Below are 23,628 nucleotides of genomic sequence, written 5' to 3'. Positions count from 1 at the left end.
TAATTTTATTTGTTTATTTGTGTTGTGCCCATCATTTTCACAAAGGCTCACGGTAGATTACACTTAGTGAATCAGTGAAATCAACAAAATGGGACACTCAATAAACAATGTATTACGACTATAGAAGTCTGGAACCACCAGAAAGAACTGAAGTATTAAATGACACATTAAGCTGTGCAAAAATTACAAAATAGAATCTTACTTATAGTAAGCTTGTGAATCATGTTTGTTTGTTTGTTTATTATATTTTAGACTGCCCTCCCCAGAAGTCTCAGGGCAGTGTACAACAGGTATTAATACAATAAAAACCTATACAACAATAATTTACATTTCACAGTTAAAACAACCAGTATGGCGACTTTACCCTCCCAACCCTAACCCCAACACCACCCACGGGAGGCCTAGATGACATGAGGGTCTGATGGTCATCCCGGCTGGCCAAAAGCCTGGCGGAACAGGTCCATTTTGCAGGCCCTGCCAGGCTATGAAAATACATCCTATCCCCTCAGAATTCCTGCCATAAATCCCCCTTCCCTGATTCCTTCAGAATGTGAGAACAGCACAACAGAAAGAAGGATGATTGGGAGTTGAGCATCTCAAGATCAATGCAGTGATAATATTCAGCAACCTGCCGCCACCCCCTGCTGGGAAGGCGCTAGGGTCGCTTCCAGTTAGCTACAGTTACTAGCAGCAAAGGAAAGCGAAAGAACAGAGACAGATTCATTAACATATCAGAAAGTGAAGACAGCTTCCCCCTCTCCACAGCCAGGTGTCCTTGCACCTAAGCCCCACTCTTTGACAGCAGGATAGCACATCCTGGCACCATTAGACCTATGCTAACACAGTACAGGGCTTACTAGGAATTTATTCCCTTCCTGAAAGTTTGCCTATCATTTTGGATATCTTATCAGCTATGGTAATTGATAGGGTTGCCAAGGAGCATAGGAATGGCCAGGAAGGATGGGAGGTTGTCAGCTCTCCCTGCCCACCATTTCACTGTCTGAATAAGTGTCTCATTGATATCATGATAAGGCTGGACCTACTATTTGAGCTCCCCTACTGAGATCTTTTTGCTACCTGCTTTAACTCTGAAAAAAAATCTTGATGGAAAACTTAACTTAGGTTCAGTATGTGTGTTAAATTATATCCATAACTACTTACTTGTGTGCAACCAACTGAGAGTATTACTATGGGATGAGATCTTGATGCATAATAACAATGGTTGCCTACCTCAGGCTGTCAATTGCTAATACAATCATAAATGCAGGAATAGGATTATCCCACTTGGACTATACTGAATCAGATTAAAATGAAAAAAGTGTAATGAGAAATAGCAGCTTTTACCAGCTTACCACTGTTTTATTCCATAAAGTTTCTTTTGAAGTGTGGTAATTAGAGATGGTCATGCCTGAAAAGCTTCATGGGCATAAAAAGAATCACCAGAATTCAGCTGGAGCAATAATGACTTAAAAGTCAATGGTAAATTAAAACAACACAAGGCCTAAGAAGAATAAAAGTCCACAGCTAATACAGGAAATAAAAGAACATACTTTGGGTCTTTCCTGCTTAGCTTTGTTGTTATACTACAAAGCTATGAAGTCAAAGATTTTTCTGGTATAGCTGGAATGTTCTGCTTGGCTTTGTTGTTATACTACACAGCTATGATTGTTCCTGGAGAACCGAGTTTGATTCCCCACTCCTCCACTTAAGCAATACAGTCTTATCTGGTGCACCAGATTTATTTCTGAATTCCTAAATTCCTGCTGAGTGACCTTGGGCTAGTCATAGTTTGTTCAGAACTCTCCCAACCTCAGCTACTTCACAAGTTGTCTGTTGTGCGGAGAGGAATGGAAAGGAGTTTGCAAGCCTCTTTGAGTCTCCCTACAGGAGAGAAAGGGGGATATGTCCAGGGACAGAACTACCTCCCAGCACCCAACAGCCTGCTCCACCCCCTCTTCTCAAAAAATTTCCTCCCAGGGACCCTAAAGTACCCCATAACTGGCAGCCCTGTCCCTGGATTTACCAAAAGTTACAGGGACCTCCAAGAAGCCAGAAGGTGGAAGAAGCTGCAGAGAATTGGCAGGAGGGTTTAACCAGCAACACCACACCACTACAGTTCCAGGTAACAGAGTGGAGGCAGCACAGCCCTGGCTAAGATGCAATCAGTAGTTCTTTGTAGCCTTAGAGTGTGGGACAGGGCCAACACAGCCCCAGCCAGGCTGCAATTAAGGAGGAGGGTCAGGGAAGCTGAAGAGCCAGTACCAGGCCAGCAGGACTCGACAGACTGTTTGCCAGCCACTAGCAGGCTAGAGCAGGGAGCTTCCAGGAGGGAGAGAACCTCCTGTGAGGGATAATAGGGAGGCAGGGCAAGGAGGATGTTGGTGTAGCGCATGGACTCAGGATTGAAGGAGTGCTGCTAACTGCCTGATGGAGGTTAACAGCCTATGAATAGAAGCCAGAGTGGTATCTTGTCTTATTTTAGAAGGGTAGCCAGGTTCCTAAGAGGCCAAGGTGGCCTACCTTGCAGGGGTAGTCGGCAGTGGGGCATTCACAGGGTATAAATCCAAACTTTTCTTTTTCTTTTCTCCCTTCTCATAATCCTTCCACCGGAACTATTGATTCAAGAACCAGGGGTTTTGACTCTGTCCTCGGCTATCCCCAATGATAAGCTGGGAATCTGAGGAATTTCACATTGCCAGAAACTGTCCTGTTCCAGTCTCAAGAAGAAGGTCTCCCTAATAATGGTCTCACGCAGATGAAGATTACTTGCACTACGATATGCAAGGGAGGCATTCCCCCTACAGGAACTATGTCAATTCCGCAGGGCCTACAAGACATGGCTCTTCCACCAGGCTTTTTCCAACTAGCCCAGGGGTAGGGAACCTGCGGCTCCCCAGATGTTCAGGAACTACAATTTCCATCAGCCTCTGTCAGCATGGCCAATTGGCCATGCTGGTAGGGGCTGATGGGAATTGTAGTTCCTGAACATCTGGAGAGCCGCAGGTTCCCTATCCCTGAACTAGCCAGTTGGATTGATTGAACACAGTATAACATCTTTTGGTCTCTGAGAGGAGGGGGATGAAGGAAAGGTGGATGGTGAGATGGATGAACTTATGTTGATTATCATCTCTGCTATTTTTAAATTGTTGATTAGGATTTATATTTTTAATGTGAATGTTTATAAAATGTTTTAAACTGGTTGGAATCCGCCCAGAGCCCTTCAGAGATTGGGCGGAATGTAAACAAACAAACTAACAAACAAACAGACAGACAGACAGACAGACAGACATTATACAGGGACAAAGGCAGACCGGGAGCCCCCTGAGTGGACCAATCTTCTCTTTCCCCTCACCTTATCCAAAGCTGAAGAGTTTCTTCTGGGACAAACCAAAGGTGCAGGATCAGAACTGAAGCTTGGATTAGACAAAGAAACACATACCATAGGTAGACTGAGTTGTTTTGGGTTCCAGTCTTACTCAGGGTACAAGAAAGGGTATCTGTTTGCTATACAATTCCTCAGCCAAACTCTATTTTCTAATAGTTCAATGTCTTCTAATAGTTCAATGTCTCAATACTCATACAGTATTCTGGACAGCTTCCTACTAAGGGAGTTTCTAACTTTTCAGAGCTTTGTTGCTCTTTGTGGCTCTTTTCTATTCTTTTGTGGATCTTTTGGCTTAACCTTGGCTACCTGCTTTGTTTTTTGTTTTGTTATCAAGTCATATCTGATTTATGTTGAACACACACACACCCTCCTTCCCCACAGGGTTTTCAAGGCAAGAGGTTTTCAGAGGTGGTTTGTCTTTGCCAGCCTCTGGTTCATGACTAAGGTATTCCTTGGAGGTCTCTCATCCAAATACCTACCAGGGTTGACCCTGTTTAGCTTCTGAGATCTGAAACCCGTATAACTCCAGGGCTGACTGGAAAAGTACAGATTGGAACATACATAAGTCCAATCACCAGCAAAGCATGAGTTGAGTGTCCTTGTTGTATAGCTTTGAAGTTGATGTTAATCTCAAATGCCATGCCAAGCACAACTGTGCAGTGCTGCTTATGCTTTGGGGTCTCATCAGAACATCTCAAAGTCATGTTTGAAGATGATGCCTCCCATAAAAAGTTATATGTTTATGCATGAATTTATCCCATCAGGACCATTCAGCTGCCTTCCCTTTTAGTTGTTAACCTGGAGATGCATGTAGAAATAGTGTATTTTAATAAGCCCCGAGACACAGCTTTTGCATATACTAAAGTTATGAAAAATTATTTTCATAGACATGGGGGTGGATTCTCATAAAACAGTATAAGAATACACACATGCATTTACATTTGCTTTGAAACACCTCAGCAGCCACAGATGGTTAACAGGATTTGAAGTTATAGTCTGAAATTCTAACCATTGTACCACACTAGCTTTTGTTGAACATTAGACCTAGGTGAGGCATTCAAGTCATGTTGGATCAAATGACACTAATGAATCATCCCTGAAGACCAAAACAGTCCTGAAAAAGGCCGTTCTTGCCTCCCTACTAACAGCTACTGAGGACATATTTTTAGACTTTCCTGCAAACCTGGGTTGCTTTTCATGTCTGTCAAAAGATCCATGGAGGCCCTTCAAAGATCCAGCTGCCAGATTTAAATATCCTCAGATTTGGTCCACTTTGCTATTAAAATATACACACAGGAACCTGAAAGAAACTTGAGGGGTAGTAATCCCATTGGGCCCACCATTTCCTATTCCCCCTTCCATTGTAGTAACAACTACTGTCATTCCTTCTCTGTTTCTGTTTCTGTTTCTGTTTCTCTTGCTCTTTTTCATTTCAACTATGGCTGCTGTCACCTTTCCCCCTCCCCCAATTACTGTAATTCCTTCTTCCTCTGTCTCTTTTTTCCCCCATGTCACCCATTCCCTTCACTTTCATTTATTCACTCCTGCTCTTCCTCTCCCACACCCAGCTGCCTGCCTCCATTACATTCCAGAGTTCATGGAGAAATGGGTGGTGGCGGCTCCTCGCCTTTTACCTCCCCAGCCTCCTCCCTATCAGTACCTATCATTCTCTGGAGGGCCATTATCTTCCTGTGCTTTATTCTTGCCCTGTAACTGCTTCAGCTCTCACTGCAGATGGCGGTACTCCCCCCTGTCCACCTTGTCCCAGTGCTGCAAACTCCCCAGGCTTCTCCCAAACACTGTCTCTGTTCACTGAAGCTGGTGGCCTCTCCCCTGCCTTGTTGCTGTGATCTCACTACCTCCCCAGACTCACCCAACCCTACATCTCTGTCTTTGGAAGTTGCTGCACCACACTTTCTTCAGCTTCACAGGGAATACCTTCTTCCAGCTTGAACTCTTCCCTGCCACCTCCCCCATCCACAGCAGGTTCTCAGTTGGTCCATGACTGCCTTTTGACATCCCTGGAAGCTGCAGCAGGTCTTGCTCTTCTACTAACACCCATGGTTTCTCCCAGCCTGGTTATCTTTTTCTTCAGCCAGACTATCAGAAGTGACTATTGTCTACAACACTGTTTGAATTGCATGACTGACATTTCTATGCAAGTATAAACAAAATATTCTATTTTTTTAGGTTCTGTCCTATCATCAGCCATTTTAAACTTACAGATTTTTCTGCAAGCCTGGCAGGGGGAGGGGGATGTTCATTCCACATGGCCAAATCCGCAGATATAGATATCCACAGATCTTGCTATTAGAATATATTATATAACTGACCTTGACAACATAAGGCAATGTACTTGGAGCCTGAGCCAAGCTCCCATGGACCCATGGGGCCCAGTTCAAAGTATACATTATCTCACTCTATCCAGCCTGGCTTGCATCTTCATGCAACCATGTGGACTGGCTATCAGTATGCAAATTATACCTCTTTACACTATAATTCTTGCTCTAAGTTTCAACAGTTTAAAACACTGATACACTATAATTATAAACATCCTTTGTCTCACAATGCGTGACTGACTTTGTAAATGAATAAGAAATAAAGTTTGACAGGACACTGACTAATTAAGACCATTTCAAAGATCAGGCACACTCAGCAAAGTGAATAAATAGCTTTGCCAAAAAATATTTTCATTTGCCTGTTACAGCCCCAGTAACCCTGTTAGCCAATCTGTGGCATTTTGCCAACTTTGCAAAGCATTCATTAACCAAATGTAGTGTCCCTTTCATTAAATCATTCATTTTTCCTAGATAAGTCTACAAAACAGCAGAGATGGGAAGTACACTGGCTGCTGACATTCAAAAGGGTGAGATCTAATGTGAAGGCTAAACTCCACAAGAACTCTTAGTACAAACAAATATAGGTGTCACACAATACATTTTCCAGTCATGCTGCAAAACATTCACAACTGAACAGTCACAGAGCTGTCCCTCAAAATGCATACCAAGAACTGAGAAGTATAAAAGACAGGCAATTTTGAACATGTGAATTGCAATGTTCGGGGGCATTAGTATCTGATAGAACTGACATTTCTATGATGTTTGATCATTTCATCTTAGCAAGTTGATGAAAATTGGTAGCAATTTGTTCCTGATCTGATACTACTCTTGGACACCCACTTCCTTTACACTTCAGATCATAGAACTACATCACTCCATTGTAACCATAATCCCTAAATTTATTTGGAATAAACTAGATTTATTATAAAAGGCATCAAGAAGAAAGTGCTCCCATGACATGGATTTGTTCAAAGATACAATGTAGCGTTTGCTCACTTTGCTATACAGGGAAAAACAGAACATTCAGTAGAATTTAAACTGTATGGCAAAATGCTACAGAAATCAATTGCCACTGCATCATCTAATACAGGAGGAGAAAGAGACCACTTTAGGATTATTAGAGCAGATACACAGCACTTTGCTAAAGCATACCTAATTCCTATCGTATTATGTTGCATACTGTCTGTTCTGCTTTTATTTGAAATAAAATAAAAAGCAGCATCAAATGTTGCAACAGGGCCCCACCGCCACAATAGCAGGGGTGGGGGCAGAGCCAACATTAATCAGTTCCCTCTCAGGCTTTGCTGGGCGTTCGCTGGTGGGCACTGTCTGAGATGTATAAGAGTGAGCCTATAGTGATGTCAGTGACTATATAATCAAAAGATGGTGCCGTAGAATGTAGAAGTATGGAAACCTGTGTGTTTCCAGAATTTCAGCCTTTCATTATTGGATCCTATTTAGCAGATGTCAAAGAAAGGATTTAAACCTCTCACCCTTGGTGCGGTTCACTGAAAACAATCTGACACCAAGCACAAGCCCTGATACCCACTACTGTAGTAAAGAGAGTGCTTGGGTAGGGGGACAGAAAGAAACAGTGATGAGGTAGGAAGCAAAAACAGAAAGTGATGTGGTGGAGCAGACAGAAAGAGAGTGATGAGGTGGAGGGGCATGGATAGAGTGAGAGTGATAGGCAGGGGAAGGGAGAATATGAGAAGTAGTATGGATAGAGAATCATGAGGCTGGGGAGGAAGGAAGGAAGAGAAAGAGTGATGAGTAAGGTTTGGAAAACCACAACAGATTCTGCAAAATTTTATTACAGGACCTCAGTTATTCATTACATAAACTTGCTTGTTTTTATTCACAGTCTGTTCTTTCTGTTCACAAATTTGTCTTGATCTCTTTTCCTTTTATACTTCCCATGTTCTTCTTCTCTTAACCTTCTTAATATATAACTGTATATTCCAACTCCATTTTTCTGGTTTCCTGTCCATGTTATCGTAGTTCTCTCTACCCCTTCTGACTTGGTTCTGCCCTCTAACTAGCCACAACCTTTTCTGATCAACATTAAAATCCCATGCAGAAGGTGTTTAAATCTTTCTGGAATGTTGTCTGTTTGATTCTTCACATAGTACTATAGGAAAGAATTACAGAGGCCTGTATCTATCCTTCCTTCCTTCCTTCCTTCCTTCCTTCCTTCCTTCCTTCCTTCCTTCCTTCCTTCCTTCCTTCCTTCCTTCCTTCCTTCCTTCCTTATTTTCTTTCCTTTTAAACATTTCATCTATGAATTTGCAGGTAAAGACTTTTTGCTGTTTTATGGTTTGTACTCTATCAAGATTAAAGGACAAAAACAATCCCATGTTAGAAAGATGTCAAAGTTTCATGCTGTGGGATTTACTATTAAAATTCCACTAGTTTTAGAAATGCTTTACTTATGATGATGTACAGTATGAGAGCCATAATAAGAAAAGCTTTTAACAAGGATAGTTCCTAAGAGCTGTTTCATACACCCCCATAATGCTCACTACATGTAACCACTGCCTTTCCAGATCCAGTTTCAGCATCTGTGAAGACTTCCTGCAACATGTAAATACTTTTAATTTATTTTCTACAAAAGAGTAAAAAATAGAATCCTTTTTTACTAAACTATCTACATTTGAATCTGAGAGATTTTGTATAGAAATGGACAATACTTTTCCCAGTGTAGGCATTTTAAGGACATTTAGCTACGAACAGTTGCTGTGCTTTTCGACATCCTCAGCAGGAGAGACAGAGAGAGAGAGAGAGAAGATTCAATTTTCAAAGATAATTGTGTCAGATAACTGTTTTATCCTTTACGGAGAGAATCTTATAAATACCTAATTACCAGCCAAATAATTTCAATGCCACACAGCTGGGCCTGACAGGATACTATCAGGAATTAAAAATGTGCCCCAGAGTCAGTGATGGACAGTGAACATTCTTACTGACACAGCTGACAAGATGTATTTTCTGTGGAAAATACAGAACAAGATTGAAACAATAGCTTTATTTTCAACATCAACATTGTTCCCAAGTGGTGAAAATTCTTATCAGCCGCTGCAAAGTGAAGCAAATAAACAAACAAAACACCTCCATTACCAAAGAGAGAAGCAAACAGTTATGGTAAAAAGCCTACTTCCTCCACAGACATGTTGCACCGCTCTTAAATACATACTTTCACCTTGGACAAAGAAACACTTTCCCTCCTTTCTGGTCTTTATAGCTCCTAGTCCAGTGTTAAAACTTACACTGGAACTGTTGGAGCAGCAGGAATTCACAATTACGCTACTTAAAATCTTTGCATAGAATTTTCAGTCCCAGAAGTTGCATGATTTTATGGTAATGGCTATGGAAAAGAACCCCACTCTCACCCAAACTGATATGAGCTGCTGTCCTCAGTCACAAAGTGTTCTGCAGCAGCCTAAAGATGAATAAATTTATTAAAGCGCTTCTGTGACCCAGAGTCCGCTTCACCAGCCTTTCTCTTTTGTAGCCAATGAACTTCTTTATTCATGTTTGGAATATGTTCTTACTGATTTTTCCTATCTGAGGTTTCAACAAATGCTCAGGAATCAGTCAGTCCATCTACCACAGGAAAGAAATGAAGGAGTTAATTTTATGTTGTGGGCTGTTACGCATGTTACATTTTTGTTCATTATACTGCCATGTAACATTTTCCCCCACATTCTGAATCTGTTTGACTTCATCCTAGGCTCAGTTTGGGCTCTCTCCATGTTTTCCCTGGGTTTTCCATGAACTTAAATGGTGATCTTTTCATATAAAGTACTAGCAGACTGGCTTGACCCACTATGAATAATGCTTTTTCCAAATCTGTTGTCTGAAAATTCACACTCCTGGCTATGCACTGCAAGAATCTGTGCCCTGTACCAGCCCACCTGTTTCCTCCTCTTTCCCCCCTTACTGCAACCTTTTTTTCTGCTTTTTTTTTCTTTTTTGGCTACACAAAGCTCAAGCACCATTTCCTCAATAATAGTGGGAAGGCTATGAGAAATTAACAATCAGATGTTCATTTGCAGCATTGTAACATTGTAAGCAGGATGGATGATCCCCCCTCCTCAAATCATACCTCCCTTCTCATATGTATACTGCCACATGGTTTTCACATTACACATAAAATGACTCTTCTCCCTTCAAGGAATTAGCAATAGCGTGTTCATATGCTGACATTTCTTTTAAAGTATATGTGCGCTTAAGACTTTCAGAGTTGTGTATGCTTGGCATTGCACAAGGATCAGGGAGAGGGAGAGAGAGAGAAAGAGAGAGAAAGAGAGAGAGAGAGAGAGAGAGAGAGAGAGAGAGAGATGGGCCCTTGGAAAGAAGATGCAGTCAAGGCAACAAGAGTGGCAGCCTCCAGGCAAGCAGTGTGGAGAACTAGTGCAAAAGCCCAGAATGCAAGGGAAAGCTGCTTTTTGCAAGGCTTTGATCAACTCTGGAATAATTGGCACAAAGGGATGCAGGGGGGGGGGATGTGTGAAATCCTTTGCATTAAGGTGCTGCCTGCCCCAGCATTTCCAAGAAGATGTCAATTCAAGGGCACCAGCTGAAAGTTGCTGGAGACCTGCTAAAACCTTATGGTGCATTTGGCAACGGATTTTCATTGAAATTCTAATATGGCATTTAAATCCCACTCCCTACCATCACTTTTAATTTATTGCTAGGGCCCATCTTTGCTTGTGCACATGCACAAAAAGGGAAGGGGGCTTTTTTATGCCACCAATGACATGATGTTTTCAGTGATGCCCAAGGCAAAGGACATTTGCATGAGGATGCTTGAACATATGCAGAACAAGAAAAAAATAATATACTGCAGCATGGATAAATAGGAAAATGAAGATGTAGAACATCAGTCTTGAAACTTGCTGATAGATCACATAAAAATCAGGAGAAAGAGCTGCCTGCAGAACAGGCCAATTTTGAGATCGCTGTTTCAAAGCTCATTTGAGCTGCTATCCAGGGTCCTGAATGAGGTTGCCTATTTGAAACTATCACCAGCAGAACTAGTGATTGAAGCACAATACATTTAGCAAAAGAACAGGACACATTACCTTCTAAATGACACAACTGAACAGTTTCTATCTTTCTAGCAGATGGAAGAATTTGATATGCTACCAAATGAACTTACATGTATTTTTTTCCTTTTAAATCATGTATCCTACTCTGAAATGAAGGCTTTTGGTAATTAGCAGCACTATCTGCAACATAATTGCTTGCATTTACATATAAATTAAGCCAACTATATCAACACATTCTTTTCAATAGTTTATTTACTTTGTTTTTGGCAGTTTATTTACTTTGTTTTTGACTTAGTTATATAGTATTTATGGGTCTTCTGTGCAAGAAACAGGGAAAAAGTAGAAAACTAAGATTAAAAATCTGAACAAAGGGAAAAAAATTGCAGAAGCATCACAACATAATTTAAACATCATTCCCTGTTACAGAAATTGTTATTGTAACTATGACAGTTTGTTCATCAAAAATAAACAAATTTGTTTAGCAGTTGTTAGTTGTTCAGGGTTGCCCGTGGAGGAGCACCATGTTTTTCAGGAAACATTTGAATTCAGACCTGGAAGTCAAATGTCTAGAATTTTATATTTTAGCACGGCTAGAAACAGTTTTGCTTTAATGCAGTAATGGAGTACAACAAGCAACCAGGAAGTGCACACGTAACTCTTATATCAAAAAAAGATAGTACTCTTTATTTTTCCCTCCCTTAGAGAAGAACAACTAATAACTAAGCACAACAAGGAGATGAAATACCTATGCTGAACACTTATCACGATATTTAATTTTGTCACTTTCACATGATATTTCCAAACGGATAGCAGGCTCCCAGACACATGATATTTCCAAACTGATAGCAGGCTCCCAGACATCATGTAACAGAAGTTGGAATAGAGTATGTAGGTTCCTGATGAATGACTGGGAGCCTTGAAAAAGTAGAATACCTTATATATGGAGAATCTTGTACCCATGCAGTACTACATGTACAGGCTATGTTCAGACCTTCAGATGAACATATGCATACTGGAAACAAGAAGCATGTATGATTATACTCCCCCCCCACACACACACACACACACAACACTAAAATAGCAATGGAAGAAACTCCACAAGGGACCTTTATGTATGAGCTGAATTCTTTAACCCCTGCTAATGTTTTTGATAACAAATACCACTAAAATTACCATTTTTCATGTCACCCATTCCCAGCAACTCTATAAAAATAAACTTGGAAATCCTTCAGCTTTCAACTAAATTTTCATGGTTTAGTCTTTTGCTAATACTCTCTGAGAGACCTCTTTTTTTCATTTATTTCAAGGCAACTTCCCATCTAATTCTTATCTATGCTGGCTATAATCTTGTTATCAAAGTCACTCCTGAGTCCTGACACATAATCTAAATTTTATCTATTGCCAAACCAGCTTTAGTATCATAATTTCCTTTTCTATTTTCCATACCCATATGACTGATCATTCCAATAGCTGTCTTTCATCTTTGAACCAAGGTCGAATTAATTTCTTTCACAATTTGTTCCCAGTCTCCTAACATTATATTATCTACTGATAACAAGCTGATTCACATTTTATTCACGATTTTAGAACCAATGTTAAAACTAACATTTCACAGACTAGGCACTGGCTTTCCCTTTCTTATCAAATTCTGTAATGTATATTGATAGCATGACAATGGGGGGGGGACCTCACAAGGTGTCTATTGTGGGGAGAGGAAGGGAAACAGAGTTTGTAAGCCACCTTGAGACTTCTTACAGGAGAGAAAGGTGGGGTATAAATCCAAACTCTTCTTCTAATCTTGATCTTTTGTCCAGCAGGGCAACAGCATGGTGCAACATCAGCAAACTAATTTGTAAGTGGAAGTCAGTTCAGCTGAATGGAAAGAAATAATACTATGTGGACCACCTAGTTATCAGTGGCGACATTAAGCATGCATAGCTGAAGGGGACAGAAACATTGTCAGTCTGATTTATACACAATACATTAAGATATTCTCCATTTATTGCTGAATTGCTGTCATGTTTCCTGGGAGACCCATAGAGAAGAAAAAACACAATGCATGATTCAACGGTTCGGTCAGAGCGACTATAATCACATAACTCGTTTAGTACTACGACCATTTACAATCACTAGAGAGCTGGTCTAAGACTTTGTGCAGGCATTTACAAACATCTAATAATAATTAACTTTTATTAATGCAAAAGCTCAGGTGAATTTTTTTGTATTTAAGCAGTCCAAGACAGCCTCAGAACATTTTCAATTAACAGGATTAGGTGTCTTAAATTAGGTGGAAGGTTAAGCTCCTTATCCAGCAAATGTCCACAGGCCGCTCAATTTTTCATGGAAAAATTCCTCCTGGATTCAGCACATAACCATAAATTCCATTTAACACAGCCAGAATAAGGAGGGGCTAAAAACCATTCATGTAGCTGTAGCAAATCATTTGTTATTAAAATGAATATCATTAACTATTCAATTCTGTCTTTTGCAGAGTATGGTACACCTAAACCTACTCTGCATAGAATTTGAACAATTACCATTTGTCTACACAAACAGTATGCTGTTATGTCTGGGAACTCAAAAACATTTCCTTTATTACCAAGCAACATTAATAAAATTGACATATCTAGGGTTAGGATTTATACTGTTGTATCTGGGAAAGCAGGGGGACACTCATATGAAGCCTTTACACATAAATTTCCCAACTCTGCCATGGAACTCTAAATCTATACATGAAACCATTCATGGGTGATATCTGGGAGAAAAAGGCAAAAGAAAACCTTTAGTTAATTTTTATTGCATGTAGCAGCAAAGCAAGAAAGAGAAACATTTAAATCACAATAAAGTCAAAAGTTACACAAGAAGCAGTGGAAAACAAATGCTAATTAGTGAAAGTGTTCACAATTAGTAAGTTATGTTCATCTATAGCTAATATAAGCAGAACCCACTGATGGATGTATATGTGGTGCCCCAAAACAGAAAAAACAGAAAAAGGTATTGATAATAATACCTTGAATTGAGTCCAAGAGCTGATTGGTAACCAATAGACCTGCTGCCAGAAGGTTTTTAATGTTTTTCATTATACCTGCTAGTAATTGAGCTGCTGCATTTCCTACCAACTTTTCAAGTTGGTTTCAAGGGGAAGTGTGTGCAGAGTGCATTATGGTAGATTAAGCCTAGATGGCATGGATCAGGCAAATTGCTGTATTAGTTAAGAGTTTAAGGATTGTATTGGATCCAGAATTATCACTGGAGAAGCAATCCAATGTTTCTGTGAAATAAATAAACTGAATCAGTGAATGTCAAATGGATCCCATTGAAAGTGGAGAGCACAGATAATGATTCTATGGATTGATCCATAAGCATAAGCATAAGCATAAGCATTTTATTGTCATTGTGCACGCACAACGAAATTTACAGCAGCATTCCTCGATGCACACAATTTCAGACTCATACAATTTCAGACTCATGCAATTTCAGACTCATACATCATCATCCTCCACCCATCCCTACATAGCCCCAAATACATCAATATGAAGCAGCGGAGTTTAGCATAGCCACAGCTCTAGAGTAGAAGCTGTCTCTAAGCCTCTTTGTCCTAGTTCTGAGGGCCCTGTATCGTCTGCCAGATGGTAGCAGTTTAAAAAGAGAGTGTGCTGGATGAGACGGGTCCCTTAGAATATTTTGGGCTTTATTTAGACTTCGGGCATTATAGATTTCTTCCAAGGAGGGGAGAGGGCAGCCGATAATCCTTTGTGCAGTATTGATCACCCTTTGGAGCGCCTTCCTATTCGCCACTGTGCAACTGGAGAACCATACACAGATGCAGTAGGTTAGGACGCTCTCTATAGCACAGCGGTAAAAGGACACCAGAAGTTTTCCATCTAGTTGTTGCTTCCTTAAAAGTCTCAGAAAGTACAGTCTTTGCTGGGCTTTCTTAACCACCGCGGTAGTCTGTACTCCCCAGGTCAAATCCTCTTTAATCATAACGCCCAGGAATTTAAAACTAGCCACCCGCTCCACTTGATCTCCATTTATAGTCAAGGGCTGAATTTCTGAGCTATTCCTTCTATAGTCCACTATGAGCTCCTTTGTCTTGTTAGTGTTAAGAACCAGGTTATTTTCCCTGCACCATGAGAGCAGTCGGTCCACTTCATTCCGATAGGCAGACTCATCCCCTCCAGAGATGAGCCCCACCACCGTTGTGTCATCAGCAAATTTGATAATGGTGTTACTATGATAGACAGGAGTACAATCATATGTATAAAGGGTGAACAGTAAAGGGCTCAACACACAGCCCTGTGGCGTTCCCATATTTAGAGTAAGAACTGAGGAAACCCGATTTCCCAGTCTAACCCTCTGGGAACGTCCAGACAAGAAGTCCCTAATCCACAAACAGATTGAATGTGAGAGTCCAAGATCCACAAGTTTTGTCACCAGTCTTTGTGGCGAGATTGTATTAAATGCGGAACTAAAGTCCGCAAAGAGCATTCGCACATAATTCCCCTGCTGTTCCAGATGCGTCAAAGCTGTGTGGAGGCTAATGGCAATGGCGTCCTCCGTAGATCTATTAGTCCGATATGCGAACTGATGTTTATCAAATGTATCTGGAAGGCAAGAACTAATATGCCTATGGACCAGTTTTTCAAAACACTTCATGATGATGGGGGTGAGTGCCACTGGTCTATAATCCTGAAGATTGTCAGCAGGAAATCTCTTTGGTAGTGGAACAATGGTGGAAGCTTTCAAACAAGATGGAATGGTGGACTGGGATAAAGATCGATTAAAGATCCCAGTAAAAACACCAGCCAGTTGGTTAGCGCATTCCTTTAACACCCGACCGGGAATACCATCCGGTCCAGCAGCCTTCCTTGGATTCACAGCCCTCAAAACTTGCCTCACCTCATGTTCCTCCACAGTGAGGTGTGAGCTGCAATCACCTGGTGGCTGTGTGTCATCTCCTTCTGATAGACCTGTTTCAAAGCGGGCAAAAAAGTGATTTAGCTCCTCCGCCAGAGAAGAATCCCCATCCACAGAAATGTCATTGTTTGGTTTATGGTTGGTAATTTGTTGAATTCCCTGCCACACCTGCCTCATGTTGTTATTATTAAAATAATCTTCAATTTTTCTCTTATAACTCATCTTGGCTTGTCGAATGCCTCTCTTGAGACTGGCTCTCGCCGCACTATACTTTGCCTCATCACCAGATCTGAAAGCAATATTCCTGTCATGCAAAAGTCGCTGAACCTCCCTTGTCATCCAGGGTTTATGGTTGGAGTAAATCCGGATGCGCTTATACACAGTAAGAGTGTCTGTGCAGTGGGTGATATAACTCAGAACAGCAGTGGTATACTCCTCCAGATCTGGGTGGTAGAAAACATCCCAATTTGTTGTCTCAAAACAATCTTGAAGTAGTTTAGAGGCATCATCAGGCCAGGATTTTACAGTCTTTATTACAGGCAACACCCGCCTCCCAAGTGGAATATATGCTGGTGCCAGAAACAGTGATCCAAGGTAGAGTCCTCCTATATCTCTGGCTGCATAGGCCCCAGGAGTAACAACTGTCAAAGTGCTACTCTTGCCAAAGAGCTGTTCAAGCAAGCAGCAAGATAAAATGCTAATGGTTCTCCCACTCTTTCCTCTGCTACTATTATGTGGCACTAGCTGTGTAACAATGGACACTTGGTATCAGGGCTGCCTAAATGTCCTTTGTGAATCTGAACAGTCTTTTACCTTGAGCTTATTTCCATTTAAATATATATGCAAAAATAGACTGAATCAGGGTGCTACCAACTCCTGATTCATTATCAGAACAGAGATATTTATTACACCATTTCACTGTATGACTTAACTCAAAGGATTAATTGCTCTTCTGCACATAGCAAGCATCTACTGATGGATTGTGAATCTTGGTGAATAGGTGCATAAGTTTCAATTGCCAGAATGTAATCCATACCAGAGTGGCTGGGTGGAAGTTTCAGTTATCTTCCACAGAAATTATGGCTAAAATCTGGTAAGTTCACTATTTATTAATATACAGAACATTTTTTCCAAAGCAAATTAGGTGGAGAAGTCTGTGATTCCCAAGTCTTTAACTAACAAGTGCCTACAAACACACAACCCCCTAAGAGCAGCTAGACAAGCAGTAAAGAGAGAAACCTTGCATCTTTCAGTTAAAACCCAAAGTAGCTTTTGTTCAAAGCAGCCCTGTCTAGAGTTTAACCTTCAACTTGGAGACGGTGTATCCTATTAGAATATCTTTTTACTTGTGTGCAAAGATCTCCAAAAGGTCCTAAAGCTTTAGCAGTTTTGCACAGGAGTGGTCCTGTCTTGGTGCAACATCGAGCTTTAGAAACATATACTTTTCAAATTTGGGGGACACTTACTCCAAAGCTTCTCCAAAGCTCAATGCAAATGAGAATTATCCATATCCAAGCTCAATGAGAACAGACCCTACATACTCACTACATCATCATGATGCCAGCATTCTACTCTGATAGTATTAACCAATCCAATAGAACCGAACAACTCAAAAATTCAAAATTGGCACACTGACCTGGATTTGTATGTAGACATCATTTACAATAATTCAAAGCAACATTTACTCAAAGTTATTTTTTCATTATTATTGCACATATATAAATCCACTTACACTAATGCTAACCTTATTCTAATCTACTATAATGAGAAAATTAAAGTGCATAATATATATAAAGTGCCAGTGTCAATAAATCACATCAAAATACAATTTCATCATTTCGTTCAATATATAATGACAAGGTCCATATGTGACTTTAAACTAATGAGTTCCAAAATTTTCTTAGTATGTCCATATTTTGTATGGTTTCAAAATGGAACTACACAAATTTTCACCAACTGTATTGACAAACAGTCATTCACAAGTCCATATGAGACCACACTGTTCAATTCCAACAGAAATTTTATATCTCTATTTTTTTGTAATTCCCAAATTGAACTTCACAACAGAGCTGATATCTCCTGTGCCTTGAGTCCATTCATAGATGGTACATGGAAAAATGAGAATCCTGTATAGAATCGCACCACGCGTCTGAATGCGTTTTCAAAGGTATCTTCCTCAGTATACCGATTCTCATGAGATACATGGGTCCATTAAATTCACAGGTACTAGTAACACTCAGAGTATAAATTACTTGGACACCACCATCTACTTTGGGCAAAACAACCAAATATGTTTTGCCCCTTTTCATAAAATTACAGAGAGAAACACAGTGCTATGCTATTCTTCCCACCATCCTAAGAATTGCGGGATAATCTTCCATATAGCCAATTGGTTAGGGCTAAAAGAAATTCCACAAACCCCTTACCATTTTAAAAAAGAGGCTGAGAGAATAGTCAACCAGTTCTCTGAAAAAGGATACCCCCAAAATGTGATAAATAGATCTTTGGACAGAATAAGACAGGTACCTAGAAAGGGCTTATTACAATATAAGCCCAGGATGGATAATAAACGAATCACATGGGCATTAGATTACACAACACAGGCTAGCCAGATCAGATCCATCATAAATAAATATTGGTTTATTGTGGCAGACATACCTGGATGCAGACTGCCACCAATAATTGGATATAGACACACGGGCAATCTACGCCAGACATTGATAAGATCGGACATAAGAAAACCTTATCAAATAACGCCTATCTAACGTGGCCACTTCAAATGTGGCCATTGCTCCATGTGTGACAGATCACTTAATACTAAAAATATTACAGATCCTAACACTAGAAGAACATGGCCCATCAGACATTTTTCCAACTGTAACACTAACCAATGTGTTTATTTGATAACATGCAGTTGTAATCTCATGTACGTGGGAATGACATTGCGAAATCTCCGGACCAGACTCTTAGAACACGCCAGTAACATCAGATTAAATAAAGAGGAGGCTCCTATGGTTAGCCACTTTAAAGAGAAACAACACACGGAGAAGGATTTTTCCTTCTTGGTACTTTATCATATTCCCTCAACAAACAAGGACATCAGACGGATTCTTTTGCAGAAAGAGGCAAAGTGGATATACACGTTACAATCAGACCATACAGGTCTTAATAGGGAAATTGACTGGACCTTTTTTTTTATGAATGAAAGAGGGATCCCTTTAACTTTTGCTCTAGACCTATATGGGAACAGGTGCAGATGATTAATGGGTGATGTATATATCTGAGCTTTTTTCCTGCTTGTATAAGATGATCTCTAGGGGAAAGATGACACTGTAGAAGAATGTTGTAAGTATGTTTAACACTTTGGGTTAAATTTGATTATTAATACGAACATAGGTATGAATAACAACAACCTTGCGTTGTAGAACCCCAGGATGAAATCAAGCTATTGAGAATCGGTATACGGAGGAAGATACCTTCGAAAACGCCTTCAGACGCGTGGTGTGATTCTATACAGGATTCTCATTTTACCATGTACCATCTATGAATGGACTCAAGGCACAGGAGATATCAGCTCTGTTGTGAAGTTCAATTTGGGAATTACAAAAAAATAGAGATATAAAATTTCTGTTGGAATTGAACAGTGTGGTCTCATATGGACTTGTGAATGACTGTTTGTCAATACAAACCATTGGAAAGTCTCATTATTTTAGGTTTTAGAATCATGTCAAGAATTGGAGGAGGTTGTTCAGTGGTTTTGAATCTTTGACACTTGGTTATTGCTATTGTCTAATGCCAGATGTTACATCCAGGACTTCCCAATGGATATCATGCATTAAATAGTTGTTTAGATATGGTATAGTTCCACTGCGATGGTTAAATAACTTCCTATTTGCATGGCTTTCGATGATGCAGAAATATAGAACTGCAAAATTCTGAAAATAAAAGAATTGCCTGCTACCACAAATATTGTTTAGAGATATATCATAGAATCACAGAGTTGGAAGAGACCACAAAGGCCATGAAGTCCAACCCCCTTCCATGCAGGAACACACAATCAAAGCACTATATGTTCAGGATGAAAACTAATTAAGGCTTAATTACTAGTTAGGCATATCCACAATTAACATAACATCCCTATAATCCCAAAACAGTTATTGTAGGACCAGACTTTTAAAGAGGCTAGACAGCTGTGTGTCCCATTTCATTAATTTCACTGGGGATTAAGTTGTAAGAAATGACTTTACTCGTGCACTTATCCAATGAGAAAAAGTATTCTGTCACTGTCATTACTATAGGATTATTTTTTCATACAGTATAAACCACTGGTTATTTTAGCATCTTGGTCAAGACTGCATGTGAAATTATCAGTAAATCACTTACAAATAATTATTTGGTATGTCAGATCAGTTGCTGTGATTTGAAGTTTTCCTAGTGGTAAAAGTAAATATGTTAAGCACAAGCCTATTCATACTGGGCATATTGCCCTGATGAATTCATTGACACCAGGGGCGATTCCGCATGGTCCAAATATCCCGGATTGAGCAAGGGAAATATCCAGGTTTGGCCAACAAGTTTGCACAGTTCCCGATCTTAAAGTGAGTTTGTCCCATGATATTTCTCTCAGTTTGTCAAAAAACTGCTAAAATGGTGATCCCCCCCCCCCCAAATCGCACTTTGAATCTGCTTCCGTGTGAATGCCACGGGAGCAAAACCGATTTATTTTCCCACCCTGCTGCCTGACCTCCCTGCCTTACATCATATCAGTTTCATTTCTGCTGAGTTGTACCCGGCCTTTCCAAAAGATTCTCCAAGCAAATCGTCTGCCCTTTGACAGCTCTTCCAAGAGCCAGGCAAAGTAGTCCATGTGGGAAAGCATGAAGCTCCCTCTGTTTCTGCTCATTCTCACCAAGCACCACTCACTAGCCGAGCCCAGCCCTGTAGCTCTGGGCTCACATTCCCTACAGGATCCTGGGAGGGCTAGAGAAGCTTTTCTGGGAGCCAGGCAAGTGAGCCCATGTGGGAAAGCACGAGCACTTGCCCTGTTCCCATTCGCTCTCGCCAAGCACCACTTGCTAGCCAAGCCACAGCCCAGACAGCCCAGCCCCATAGCCTCATGTTCTCAATGTGGGTCCTAGGGGGAGGGGGGAAAGTGCCTGCCTGGCAGTATGCTTTCACTCCGTGACAGCCCCAAAAACCAGTCAAATGTTCAGCATTACAGTGCATATCCAAGTGAGTGAGGTGGAGTGTCTGCGATGCATTATGGTTTCTTGCACACCTTTAAATGTGGATGGGACGTAATACTCTGCCCAGTATTGGTCAAAAGTTTTTACTTTGTACAGCACAACGTGTTTGCTGTGTTGATCACTGAACTGGCTCCTTTACAAAGCTAGAGAAAAGTGAGGGGGATGTCCCGCGTGGTTTTCCCGCGGTTGCTGTGGATACACCAATCAAAAGCATTGCCTCGGGAGGGGAAGAGCCAATCAGAATGCAGCGCACCAAAGACATTTGAGCATGTGTGATGCATCTGCATTGTAAAAATAAAAAAGCCTGGCTCGTGCAAAATAAATCAAAATATTTCCTCCCGGTCTTAACTCAATTCCTTCACAGAAACAGGCACCCATGCAGAGGGAGAAACCAGGATAAAATAGATCTGGATTTTTTAACACTGAATGGTCAATGATAAAGTATCTGCTCTGCATACAGAAGAAATCAAACCCCAGAAATCAAACCCCAGTTAAAATGATTAGGTTTTGTGTTGTGAAAACCCTATGCACAAGACCCTGAAGAGTCACTGCCAGTCAGATTAGATGATACTGACCTTAAGAGACCAATGGTCAGACTCAGCATAAGGCAGCTTCATCTACTAGTACAGGGGAGCATCTGCAGAAAAAGTGTAATATGAATAATCTGCTTTGTGCAGAATAACAGAAAAGCTGTGGTGTTCTGTATCAACTACAGTTTCTGATTTGTCCCATAATTCTACAATTAGTTAACCCTTTTCAAATACTACTTACTTCTAAAATAAATCAGAATGAATTTTTATGGCTGCAAAAAGTAGCATTTTAATAAGTTTATATTAGAAATAGCTTATCAGATGTCAAAATACATGAGCTTCTCTAGCTGGCAAAATACATGAGTTTCTCTAGCTGCTTCTATTCCATATTTCAGTTTTATACCTATGAAACAGAAATGAAAGCCTTAGAGTGCTGGGTGGGAATGGAAAATAAGACTAAGAAACTTCAGCAGAAAATAACAATGCAAATACATTGAATACTATCACTCATTACTCAAATTAAGCCTCCTAAAACTGAATATCTGTTCAGTAAAGAAGCTGTGAACTTAGATTTTGGAACCATGACTAATCTGATTGGCTTCACTTAGGTTATCAGGTACATTCATGAATAAAGCTACAAATTCAGGATGGATCAAAGCATAAAAAAAGGAGTCATGGCCATGAGAAAGTAATCTCAGCAGAAAGAATAATATAGAAACCATTTTGCTTTTTCCAACAAAAATGACTTTTTAAAACACCTAGCTGTTCTTTTAACAGTCAATGCAAGCTAGTATAATCAGGGAAAATCACTTCACCTTAAGGGTTTTACAATGTCACTGCAAACACTGTCCAAAGTATCTTTTTTTAAAAAATACATTGCTGAAATTATATCTAAAGATGTTTATTATCTCTTAATGTGTACCAATGGCACATGTTACTGCAATCCAAACATTAATAGGAAAACATTTTTCCAATTACTGAACAGACTCCCTACAGTGTTTCAAGCTGCTTTATGACATTTAAAACTCTGTAAATAATGAGAATTAAAAAAGCTGAAAAATCATTGTTTCTTCCCAACAATTTGAAAGAAACCGGATTTATTATAAGCACATTTTCATAGCAGTTGGATAAAATCTTTTAAACACTTTTATCTTGAAAACTGGTGATTTTAATGGTGCCAGGGGATAAATAACCATAAAATATAACATTAGTGAATCTGAGTATTATTCTGTGCAGACACAATAAGATATCACTACTCCTTGTCATTTGTTCCTCTACATTTATCAATCAATTACCATTGCAGTCAACATTATCTTTCACAATGCTATATTTATTTGTTATTTCTTTCTACCTAGTTAGAAAAAAAACTTTAGGGATAAACAAAGTCTAAAACAGTTAGACTTAATAATGCAGCAATCTTTTTTGTTGGCATAGCAGCTTAGGAATTAAATGTTTTACACCACTAAATTATTTCATTTTTTAATGGCTAAGATTTGGCCATTATTTGACAAATATATAAATCATATTGATATTTTTAATTTATCCCAGAACTAACTTGTGAAAATTTAAATATAAACCTTCAAGACTTATTCACAAACACACTTGGAAAGTACAATAAGAAATATTAATGGACGATTAATAGAGACAAGCTGGAACTTTTCACTATCACAAGCATTCCATGAAGTTTCCATTACTTGCAAAAACAACTGCATCTTCATTTGTTTAGCCCTCACCTGCCTTAATTACAATCATTACATATAGTAGTTGATTAGCTGCGTAGTATTATGGGGTCCTACAGTTCAGTGCCTGTTCTCAGATGAGGTTGATTCATTCATGTGGCAAAGTCAGGAAAGAGGATGGTGCAGAAGCATGCATGATTTCATATGTAATAGAGTATAAGAGCACTGAAAATAGGGAAAGAACCAAATCCAGATGGATACATCAAAAAATATTTTAAAATATTTGGAGAAATTTTGATCTCAAAATTAGTGAAAATAATGAATTCAGTTCTAAAAGGATATAAAATACCCCAAATGTGGAAAGAAACCAATCTATTTCTAATCCCAAAAGAAGACTCAGACTACATGGAGGTGAAACATTGTAGACATATCTCTCTGTTGAACTTAGACTATAAAATAGTTGTGGCAATTCTGGCCA

The 23,628-nt window shown here is 39.8% G+C and overlaps 1 protein-coding gene across 9 annotated transcripts in view; it reads right to left on the bottom strand.

The window, feature by feature from the left end:
- The window catches only part of ROBO1 (roundabout guidance receptor 1), a 669,323-nt gene that overhangs the window by 628,561 nt on the left and 17,134 nt on the right, over positions 1-23,628 (bottom strand). The gene's annotated exons all lie outside the window — the stretch shown is intronic.

This window comes from Sphaerodactylus townsendi, linkage group LG04 (assembly GCF_021028975.2).
Source record: "Sphaerodactylus townsendi isolate TG3544 linkage group LG04, MPM_Stown_v2.3, whole genome shotgun sequence".
NCBI lineage: Eukaryota > Metazoa > Chordata > Lepidosauria > Squamata > Sphaerodactylidae > Sphaerodactylus > Sphaerodactylus townsendi.
The sequence above is the reverse complement of the archived record's forward strand: the minus strand, read 5'-3'. Positions and strand labels throughout refer to the sequence as shown.